Here is a 9526-nt window from a genome sequence, read left to right as displayed (position 1 = left end):
ACCCAAGGCTGGAATCAAACCTGGAACCTTGGTGCTGTGAGGCAATAATGCTAACCACTGAGCGTTAGCCACTGTGCCACCCCATATTGTTAATCTCTGTGTGATTTTTAACCTTGTCCACCCCAGTCCAACTCGGGCACCTTCACATCATAAGCTTTAACTGTATTGAGGAAGTTTTCAATCATGAGACTTTATATTCTTTCATCAGCCTGTTCAGAGATGCTATTACACAGCTCTTTGTCAACTCGAACCCACGTTTTCTGGTTTAGAGTTAGGGAAAATACCATTGCACCACAAGAACCGATGAGACTCCAGTTAAGAATTAACTCACTCGGTTATGGTTAAAATTAGATCACAGAATCTGAGTAGTATAGCATGGAAACAAACCCTTTGGCCCAATTAATCCATGCCAAACAGATATCCTAACCTAATCTAGCCCCATGTGCTAGCACTTGGCCCATATCCCTCCAAATCCTTCCTTTTCATATACCCATCAAGATGCCTTTTAAATGTTGTAATTGTACCAGCCTCCACCACTTCCTCTGGCAGCTCATTCCATACACGTACCACCCTCTGCGTGAAAAAGTTGCCCTTTGGGTCTCTATTAAATCTTTCCCAGTCTATTCAGCCTCTCCCTATAGCTCAAAGCCTCTAATGTTGGCAGCATACTCATAAATCTTTTCAAGTTTCACAACATCCTTCCTATAGAAGGGAGACCAGAATTGCACACAATATTCCAAACGTGGCCAAACCAATGCCACAAGATGATCTGCCAACTCCTGTACTCAATACTCTGACCAATAAAGCATACCAAACGCCTTCTCCACTATCCTATCTACCTGTGACTCCACTTTCAAAGAACCATGAACCTGCACTCCAAGGTTTCTTTGTTCAGCAACACTCCCTAGGACCTTACCATTAAGTGTATAAATCCTGCTCTGATTTGCCTCTCCAAAATGCAGCACCTTACATTTATCTAAATTAAACTCCATCTGCCACTCCTCAGCCCATTGGCCCATCTGATCAAGTTCCTGTTGTACTCTGAGGTAACCTTCTTTGCTGTCAACTACATGTCCAATTCTAGTGTCATCTGCAAATTTACTAACCATCCTTCCTATATTGATGTCTGTCTGTCCATAAAAGGCTTTGTATTTCAAGTTCTAATTGGCTGCAAGGGTGATTACTGATGGTGCCAAACAGTTTTTAAAAATGCCTCGGTGATTTGTTGGTGGGGAAGTTGTTCAGTTGTGTGTGATAACACTTCAGATCTAAAAATAAATCAGATCAGCCATGATTTTATTGAATGGCAGAACAGGCTTGAAGGGTTAAATGGCCTATTCCTTGATTGTATGTTCTTAAAACAAATTAACTTAAAAAATCTACCAATGGGGTCATGACTTGGTCTTTGATAAAAGAGAATCTGCAGGAGTGGCCTGGCATCATTAAAATTATAACTGAAAGTTCCATTCTTTATGTCTTGAAGCCAACCAGGTTTATAAGAATCTCTGAGACACACAACACTCCTCAGACTGCTATTCAGTCAGTGCCATGCACTGCCACACCCATATTCAGAATCAAAGAAATGTTAATGTGCAGAAAGAGGGTATCCAGCCCATTGTTGGCACCAGCTTTATTATCCAGTACCAATTTCACTGAGTGGAAGGTTCATTTCCAGATGTTTCATCATCCTACAAGGTAACATCTTCAGTGGGTCTCCGGGCGAAGCACTGCTGATGATTCCCATTTTCTCTTTGGGTTGGTGATGTCAATTCCTGTGGTGATGTCATTATTTTTTCTTTTTCTCAGGGAGTGGTAGATGGGGTCTAACTCGATGTGTTTGTTGATAGAGTTCTGGTTGGAATGCCGTGCTTCTAGGAATTCTCTTGCATGTCCCTGTTTGGCTTGTCCTAAGATGGATGTGTTGTTCCAGTTGAAGTGGTATCCTTCCTTATCTGAATGTAAGGATACTAGTGAGAGAGGATCATGTCATTTTGTGGCTAGTTAATGTTCAACTTCGACTAGGACAATACATCCATCTAGTCGAACAGAGACATGCTTGAGAATTCCTAGAAGCATGGCATTCCAACCGGAACTCTATCAACAAACATATCGAGTTAGATCCCATCTACTACACCCTGAGAGAAAGAACAGGAAATGACATCACAACAGGAAATGACACCCAAAGAAACCCAAACATATAGATAGAAAGCAGGAATCATCAGCAGTGCTTCGCCCGGAAGCCCACTGAAGATGTTACCTAGTAGGATGAAGAAATGTCTAGAAATGAACCTTCCAGCTCAGCGAGCAAACCTACATCCTGAACCTTAACCTGAGCTCTAAATCTTCTCAAATCTCATCCAGTACCAATCTTCTTACTTTTCCGCATATCCCTGCATACTATTACAATCCTAATAACTATCTCATGCACTCTTGAATGCCTTAATTGAACTTGCATCCAGCACATTTCCAGGCAGTACATTCTATAACCTGTTGTTTGAAGGCACGTTTTTCTCACATCACCTTTAGCCTTTTTGCATATCACTTTCAAGCTATTCAATCTTGCTCGTTTTTCTTTTACCAGAGAGGTCAGCTTCTCCCGATCTACTCTCTCCAGCTTACCTCTGCCAAATCTCCACAAAGCCACCTTCTCTCCAAGGTGAACTGACCCAACTTCTTCAATCTATCATCATGACTGAAGTTTCTTATTCCTGGAGCCATTCTTATAAATCGCTTCTGCACTCTCTTTAATTCATTCACATCTTTCCCATAATGTGGCACCCACATCTAAATAGAATACTCCAACTGAGGTCTAACAGGTGTCTTGGAAAACTACAACATCATCGCCCTGTACTTTTACTATATATATCTCTAATAATAAAGTTGTGAGCACCGTGTACTTTATTAACTGCTCTCTTCAGCTGTCCTGTTACCTTCAATGATCTGTGCACACTCACTCAGTTCCCGCTGTTCCTTTAGAATTGTACACCCTGTTTTAACTTGTCGATCAATGTTCTTCCAACCGAGATGCATCAGCTCACATTTCTCTGCATTAAACACCATCTGCCATCTATACACTCAATGAACCAAATTTCAATCTCCTTCTGACAATTATAATTCTTCCAAGTTTAATGTCACCTGTAAATACAAAATAATCCCCTGCACACCAAAATTCAGATTGGTAATATGTATAAGAAAAAGCAAGAGTCCTAATACAGAACTCTAGGGAACTCCACTAGAGAATTCCAACAGCCTGAAAAATATTCATTGACTATTACTCTCTGTTTCCTCACTCAGCCAATTCTGTCTGCAGGTTGCTTCTATCCCTTTTATACAATGATCTATGCCTTTCCTCACAGGTCTGTGGTGTGGCACTATATCAAATGCCTTCTGCAAATCTATGTAAACTACATCCACAGCATTACCCTCATCAACCTTTTCTGCTACCTCTTCAAAACACTCCAGCAAATTGATCAAACATGATTTCCCCTTTGGGAATCCATACCAACTCTTAGTAATCAAGCCACTTTTTCTTTTCCCCATGTAATTACTAATTCGATCCTGAACAATTGTGTTTCCCCACCACTGAAGTTAAGGTAACTAGGCTGTAATTGCTGGGATTATCCTTATAAACTTCCGTGAATAAGACCAAAATGCTGGCAATTCTCCAGACTTCTGGCACTCCTCCTGAGTCCACGGAAGACTGAAAGATTGTAACTCGTGCCCCTGCAATTTCTACTCTCACTGACTTCAAAATTTATGGGACCATCTCAAGTCTTAATGCCTTGTCAACTTTAAGAACCTGGGCAGCATCACCTTATAAAGAGAGATGCAATGTGTTCATTTAACACCTCATCCATGCTCCCTGCTTCCACAGACACACACACACACACACACACCCGTATGGGATGAACCATTTCATCCGAGATGTTTGTTTATTTGCAGAAACATTCCAATTTGTTCGTAAAACACAGTGTGTAGTCACAGTCAGTCAATGTGACACCTTATGAATTCTAGCTTTTGAAATAAAATTGACAAAGCGGCTGTGTGATTTCAAATAAGCCTTAGACTTAGACTTACAGTGTGGAAACAGGCCCTTCGGCCCAACAAGTCCACACCGACCCGCCGAAGCACAACCCACCCATACCCCTACATTTACCCCTTACCTAACACTACGGGCAATTTAGCTTGGCCAATTCACCTGACCCACACATCTTTGGACTGTGGGAGGAAACCGGAGCACCCGGAGGAAACCCACACAGACACGGGGAGAACGTGCAAACTCCACACAGTCAGTCGCCTGAGTCGGGAATTGAACCCGGGTCTACAGGCGCTGTGAGGCAGCAGTGCTAACCACTGTGCCACCGTGCCGCCCACAAAGCCTGTTGGACAATAACCCGGTATCATATAACGTCTGACTTTGTCCACCCTCAGTCCAACACTAACAACTCCACATCCATGTGTTAATCTCCCTTTTGGTCTTTAGCTGGCTTTACTCCTCGTGTAACTACTCTCTATCTGTTCACATGCAGTTAGAAGTCTTTGGAATTTCCCCTTTGTGCAAATCTTCTCTCAAAGTTCACCTTTGCTTTTCCTTATCTGCATTTTCACCTCCTCCCTTAAACCTTTAGTTGATTCTCAATTGTATTTGGTGGCACGCTGCTGGAGGTGGCCAGAAGAGCGCAGGCTGTGGGTGGAAAGGGAGGACAAGGATAACCTTAACATTGTTCTGGAAGGGGTGATAGAAAGGCAGAAGTGCAGGAGATGGATTGGAGATGGCTAAGGGCCCTGTCAACTACTATAGCTGAGGGGCGGGATCCTCAACCGAGGGGGGAAAAGGAAGACATCTTGGAATGTGATACAATAGAGAGAGAGAAACTGGGAAAATAGAATGGAATCTGCATCACGTGAGCCAATCTCCCATCTATGGACAAGGAGAAAGTGAGGACTGTAGATGCTGGAGAGTCAGAATCAAAAGGCATGGTGCTGGAAAAGCACAGCAGGTCAGGCAGCATCCGAGGAGCAGGAGAGTTGATGTTTCAGAAATAAGCTCTTCAGAATCCTGATGTCATTGATGAATCAGAGAAAGTAATGGGTGGGCGCCCAACAGGGACTGGAGCAAGGAACGTTCCACATACCTCACAAAGTAGGCAGGCATAACTGAGACATCTGAGTACCCATAGCCATCCTTTTGACTTGGAGAAAGTGAGACGAGCTAAAGGAGAACTTTTTCAAAGTGAGAATACGCCAGAGAAAGGAGGGTGGAGGTGGATGGGGACTGTTCAGGATGCTTTTCAAGGAAGAAGCAGAGACCTCAGACCAAGCTTATGGGGGAAAAACATGTTGACAGTTTGCACATTCACGGTGAACAGGAAGTGGCTGGTGACAGGAAGCAGGAAATTGATACAGAGCATCAGAAGAATCACAAAAGTAAGTGGGAAGAGACTGAACAAGGTGGTGGGGGTGGGGAGATCGAGTCAAGGTTGGGAGAAATAAATTCACCGAGGCATGAGCAGGCTGAAACAATGTGTCTGCCAGGGCAGTGAATTGTTGGAAAGGAAATAGAATCAGGCTGTTGAGTATGATGTGGTAGACTGGAGAGGAGAGGTCCTCAGAGGGGATGAGGTTTGGAAACTGCAACCTGATGTGCAGGAGCAGAGAGACCTGAGAGTGCAGTAAGCGAAGTATCCTTGGCTTTATTAACAGGGCATGGAGTACAAGAGCAAGGAGGTGACACTGAACTTGTACAAGACACTCGTTAGAACCTCAGACAGAGTTTTCTGTAGAGGTCAGTAGGATAAGTCATTGGAGAGATTGCAGAAGCGATTCACAAGAAAGGCCCCAGGGATGAGAAACCACCACAGGGAGAGGGGACTGTTGTGAGCAGTTAATAAAGTTGACAAAACTGAAAAAAAATGTAACTAATTCATCACTTCAAATAGCTGGAGTGTTTGGGCTATTGGGTGGTGAGGAGGGAGGAGATTAAAGGAACGAGATGTTAAACAAAAGGGCTAGGAGGACGATTAGACCATTCAACCCCTCAAGCCATTTCATACAATCGTGGCTGAATTCAGTTCAGCCTCAGCTCCACTTACCTGCCCACTCTCCACAACCCTTCAACCCATTACTAATTAACAATCCATCTCCTCCTTAAATTTACTCAATGTCCTCGCAACCACCACACTCTGGGATAGTGAATTTCACAGATTCACGACCTTTTGGGAGAAGTCATTTCTCCTTATCTCACTTTTAAATCTACTACACCTTAGTCTAAAATTATGATCTATCGTATTAGATTGCCCAACATGAGGGAGCATCCTCTCTACAGTTACTTTGTCAATCTCCTTTAGCATCTTATACACCTCAATTAGATCTCCTCTCACTTAATGAAGGTTGAGGAAGCAAGGATCAGACATGGTTCTGGAAGGTTACAAGGTAACCAAACAGGAACAGAAGAATGGACTTATGAGAGCTAGAAGGGGGCATGAAAAGCCTTGGTGGGTCGGATTAAGGAAAACCCCAAGCATCCTACACTCATGTGAGAGGACCGAAGGGTCTGTTTCCGTGCTATACATCTCTGTGACAAGAAGATCGCTAGAATGAGGGTAGAGCTGATCGGGTGGTGGAGGGAACTTATGCCTGGAGTTGGAGGAGGTAGGGGAGGTCCTTAATGAATACTTTGCTTCTGTATTCATTAGTGCGAAGGACCTTGTTGTTTGTGAGGACAGCGTGAAACAGGCTGATATGCTCAAACAGGTTAATGTTAACAAAGAGGATGTGCTGGAAATTATGAAAAACATAAGGATAGATAAGTCACCTGGGCCAGGGGGGTATACCCTAGGTTATTACAGGAAGCAAGGGAAGAGATTGCTGCACCTTTGGCGATGATCTTTGCGTCCTCGCTGTCCACCAGAATAGTACCAGATGATTGGAGGGAGGCAAATGTTATACCCTTGTTCAAGAAAGGAAATAGCGATAATCCTGGGAATTACAGAACAGTCAGTCTTACGTCAGTGGTGGCCATATTATTGGACAGGATTCTGAGAGACAGGATTTATGATTATTTGGATTAGAGATAGTCAGCATGGCTTTGTGAAGTTAAAAATCGCACAACACCAGGATATAGTCCAACAGGCTTAATTGGAAGCACTAGCTTTCGGAGCGCTGCTCCTTCATCAGGTGGTTGTCAACCAGAATTGCATGCAATATTCCAAAAGTGGCCTAACCAACGTCCTGTACAGCTGCAACATGACCTCCCAACTCCTGTACTCAATACTCTGACCAAAAAAGGAAAGCATACCAAACGCCTTCTTCATTAACCTATCTATCTGCAACTCTATGTTCAAGGAGCTATGAACCTGCACTCCAAGGTCTCTTTGTTCAGCAACACCCCCTAGGACCTTACCATTAAGTGTATAAGTCCTGCTAAGATTTGCTTTCCCAAAATGCAGCACCTCGCATTTATCTGAATTAACTAATGGGTAGAGAAATCCCACTGGTAGAGAGCACACCTTGCTAGGAGGCTGCTATGGCCGTATAGATGGTGCTGGAACAGTATTATTGGCCAGCGGGCAAGAGAAGTCCCCATTGGTTAGGAAAACTTTACTGTTGGTAGTATCCGGGGGGTACACAATCTGCAAGATGGCAGATTGGGATTTTAAAGGGAATATTGCAGGTTCCCTTATTGAAAAATACAAGACAGACAGACTAGCGCTGACGGAACAGATGAAGAAAGGGGAAGGAAAATGCCATCCTCACCTAGTTTGGCCTACATGTGACTCCAGCCGCACAGTAATGTGGTTGACAATTAACTGCCCTCTGGGCAATATGGGATGGGCAATATGTGCTGGCCTGGCCAGTGATACCCACTGTGAGTGAATCTTTTTATAAAACAACCTAGTGGTTGCTGTTTAAAAATAAGGGTGTCCCATTGAGATAAAGAGAATTTGTTTACTCACCCAGAGTCAAGAGTCTTTGGAATTCTCTTTCTCAAAAGGTATTGGATGCAGAGCCTTTGAAACTTCTTAAATTGAAGATTGACAGATTCTCGATCAGCAAGGGAGTGCAAAGTTGTCGGGGAATTGGTAGGGATTGTGATATTGGGGCCTGTTTTAGTTCAGATGGCTGGACGGTTGGTTTGCAATGTGGAGTTAGACTAACAGTTTGGGTTCAATTCCTGTATGAAGGATTCTCCTTCTGATTGACTGATTGACTGATTAATTGTCATGTGTACTGAAGCACAGTGAAAAGCTTCGTTTATGAGCAGTACAAGCAGATCATAGCAAGCAAGCATGTACAGATCAAAAAAATGTAGACAGACATATAGGTTACATTGCACAGAGCTTGTGCTAGGTGAGATCAGCATTAACAGATCAGCATTATTTGACACTATATCTGCTCCCAGGAGGACCAGTTCCACCACAGAACACACCAGATGGCCTCCTTCTTTAGAGACCGCAATTTCCCCTCCCATGTGGTTAAAGATGCCCTCCAACGCATCTCGTCCACATCCCGCACCTCTGCCCTCAGACCCCACTCCTCCAACCATAACAAGGACAGAACGCCCCTGGTGCTCACCTTCCACCCTACCAACCTTCGCATAAACCAAATCATCCGCCGACATTTCCGCCACCTCCAAAAAGACCCCACCACCAGGGATATATTTCCCTCCCCACCCCTTTCCGCCTTCCGCAAAGACCGTTCCCTCCGTGACTACCTGGTCAGGTCCATGCCCCCCTACAACCCACCCTCCCATCCTGGCACTTTCCCCTGTCACCGCAGGAACTGTAAAACCTGTGCCCACACCTCCTCCCTCACCTCTATCCAAGGCCCTAAAGGAGCCTTCCACAACCATTAAAGTTTTACCTGCACATCCACTAATATCATTTATTGTATCCGTTGCTCCCGTTGCAGTCTCCTCTACATTGGGGAGACTAGGCACCTCCTAGCAGAGCGCTTTAGGGAACATCTCCGAGACACCCGCACCAATCAACCACACCGCCCCATGGCCCAACATTTCAACTCCCCCTCCCACTCTGCCGAGGACATGGAGGTCCTGGGCCTCCTTCACCGCCGCTCCTTCACCACCAGACACCTGGAGGAAGAACGCCTCATCTTCCGCCTCGGAACACTTCAACCCCAGGGCATCAATATGGACTTCAACAGTTTCCTCATTTCCCCTTCCCCCCACCTCATCCTAGTTTCAAACTTCCAGCTCAGCACTGTCACCATGACTTGTCCGGAATTGTCCGACCTGCCATAGCTCCTTTTCCACCTATCCACTCCACCCTCTCCTCCGTGACCTATCACCTTCATCTCCTCCCCCCACTCACCCATTGTACTCTATACTACTTTCTCCCCACCCCACCCCCCTCTAGCTTATCTCTCCATGCTTCAGGCTCTCTGCCTTTATTCCTGATGAAGGGCTTTTGCCCGAAACATCGATTTCGCTGCTCGTTGGATGCTGCCTGAACTGCTGTGCTCTTCCAGCACCACTGATCCAGAATTATTTGAGGCTAGTCAGTCCATT

The sequence above is a fragment of the Hemiscyllium ocellatum genome, chromosome 16 (genome assembly GCF_020745735.1).
Source record: "Hemiscyllium ocellatum isolate sHemOce1 chromosome 16, sHemOce1.pat.X.cur, whole genome shotgun sequence".
Classification (NCBI taxonomy): Eukaryota; Metazoa; Chordata; class Chondrichthyes; order Orectolobiformes; family Hemiscylliidae; genus Hemiscyllium; species Hemiscyllium ocellatum.
The sequence above is the reverse complement of the archived record's forward strand: the minus strand, read 5'-3'. Positions refer to the sequence as shown.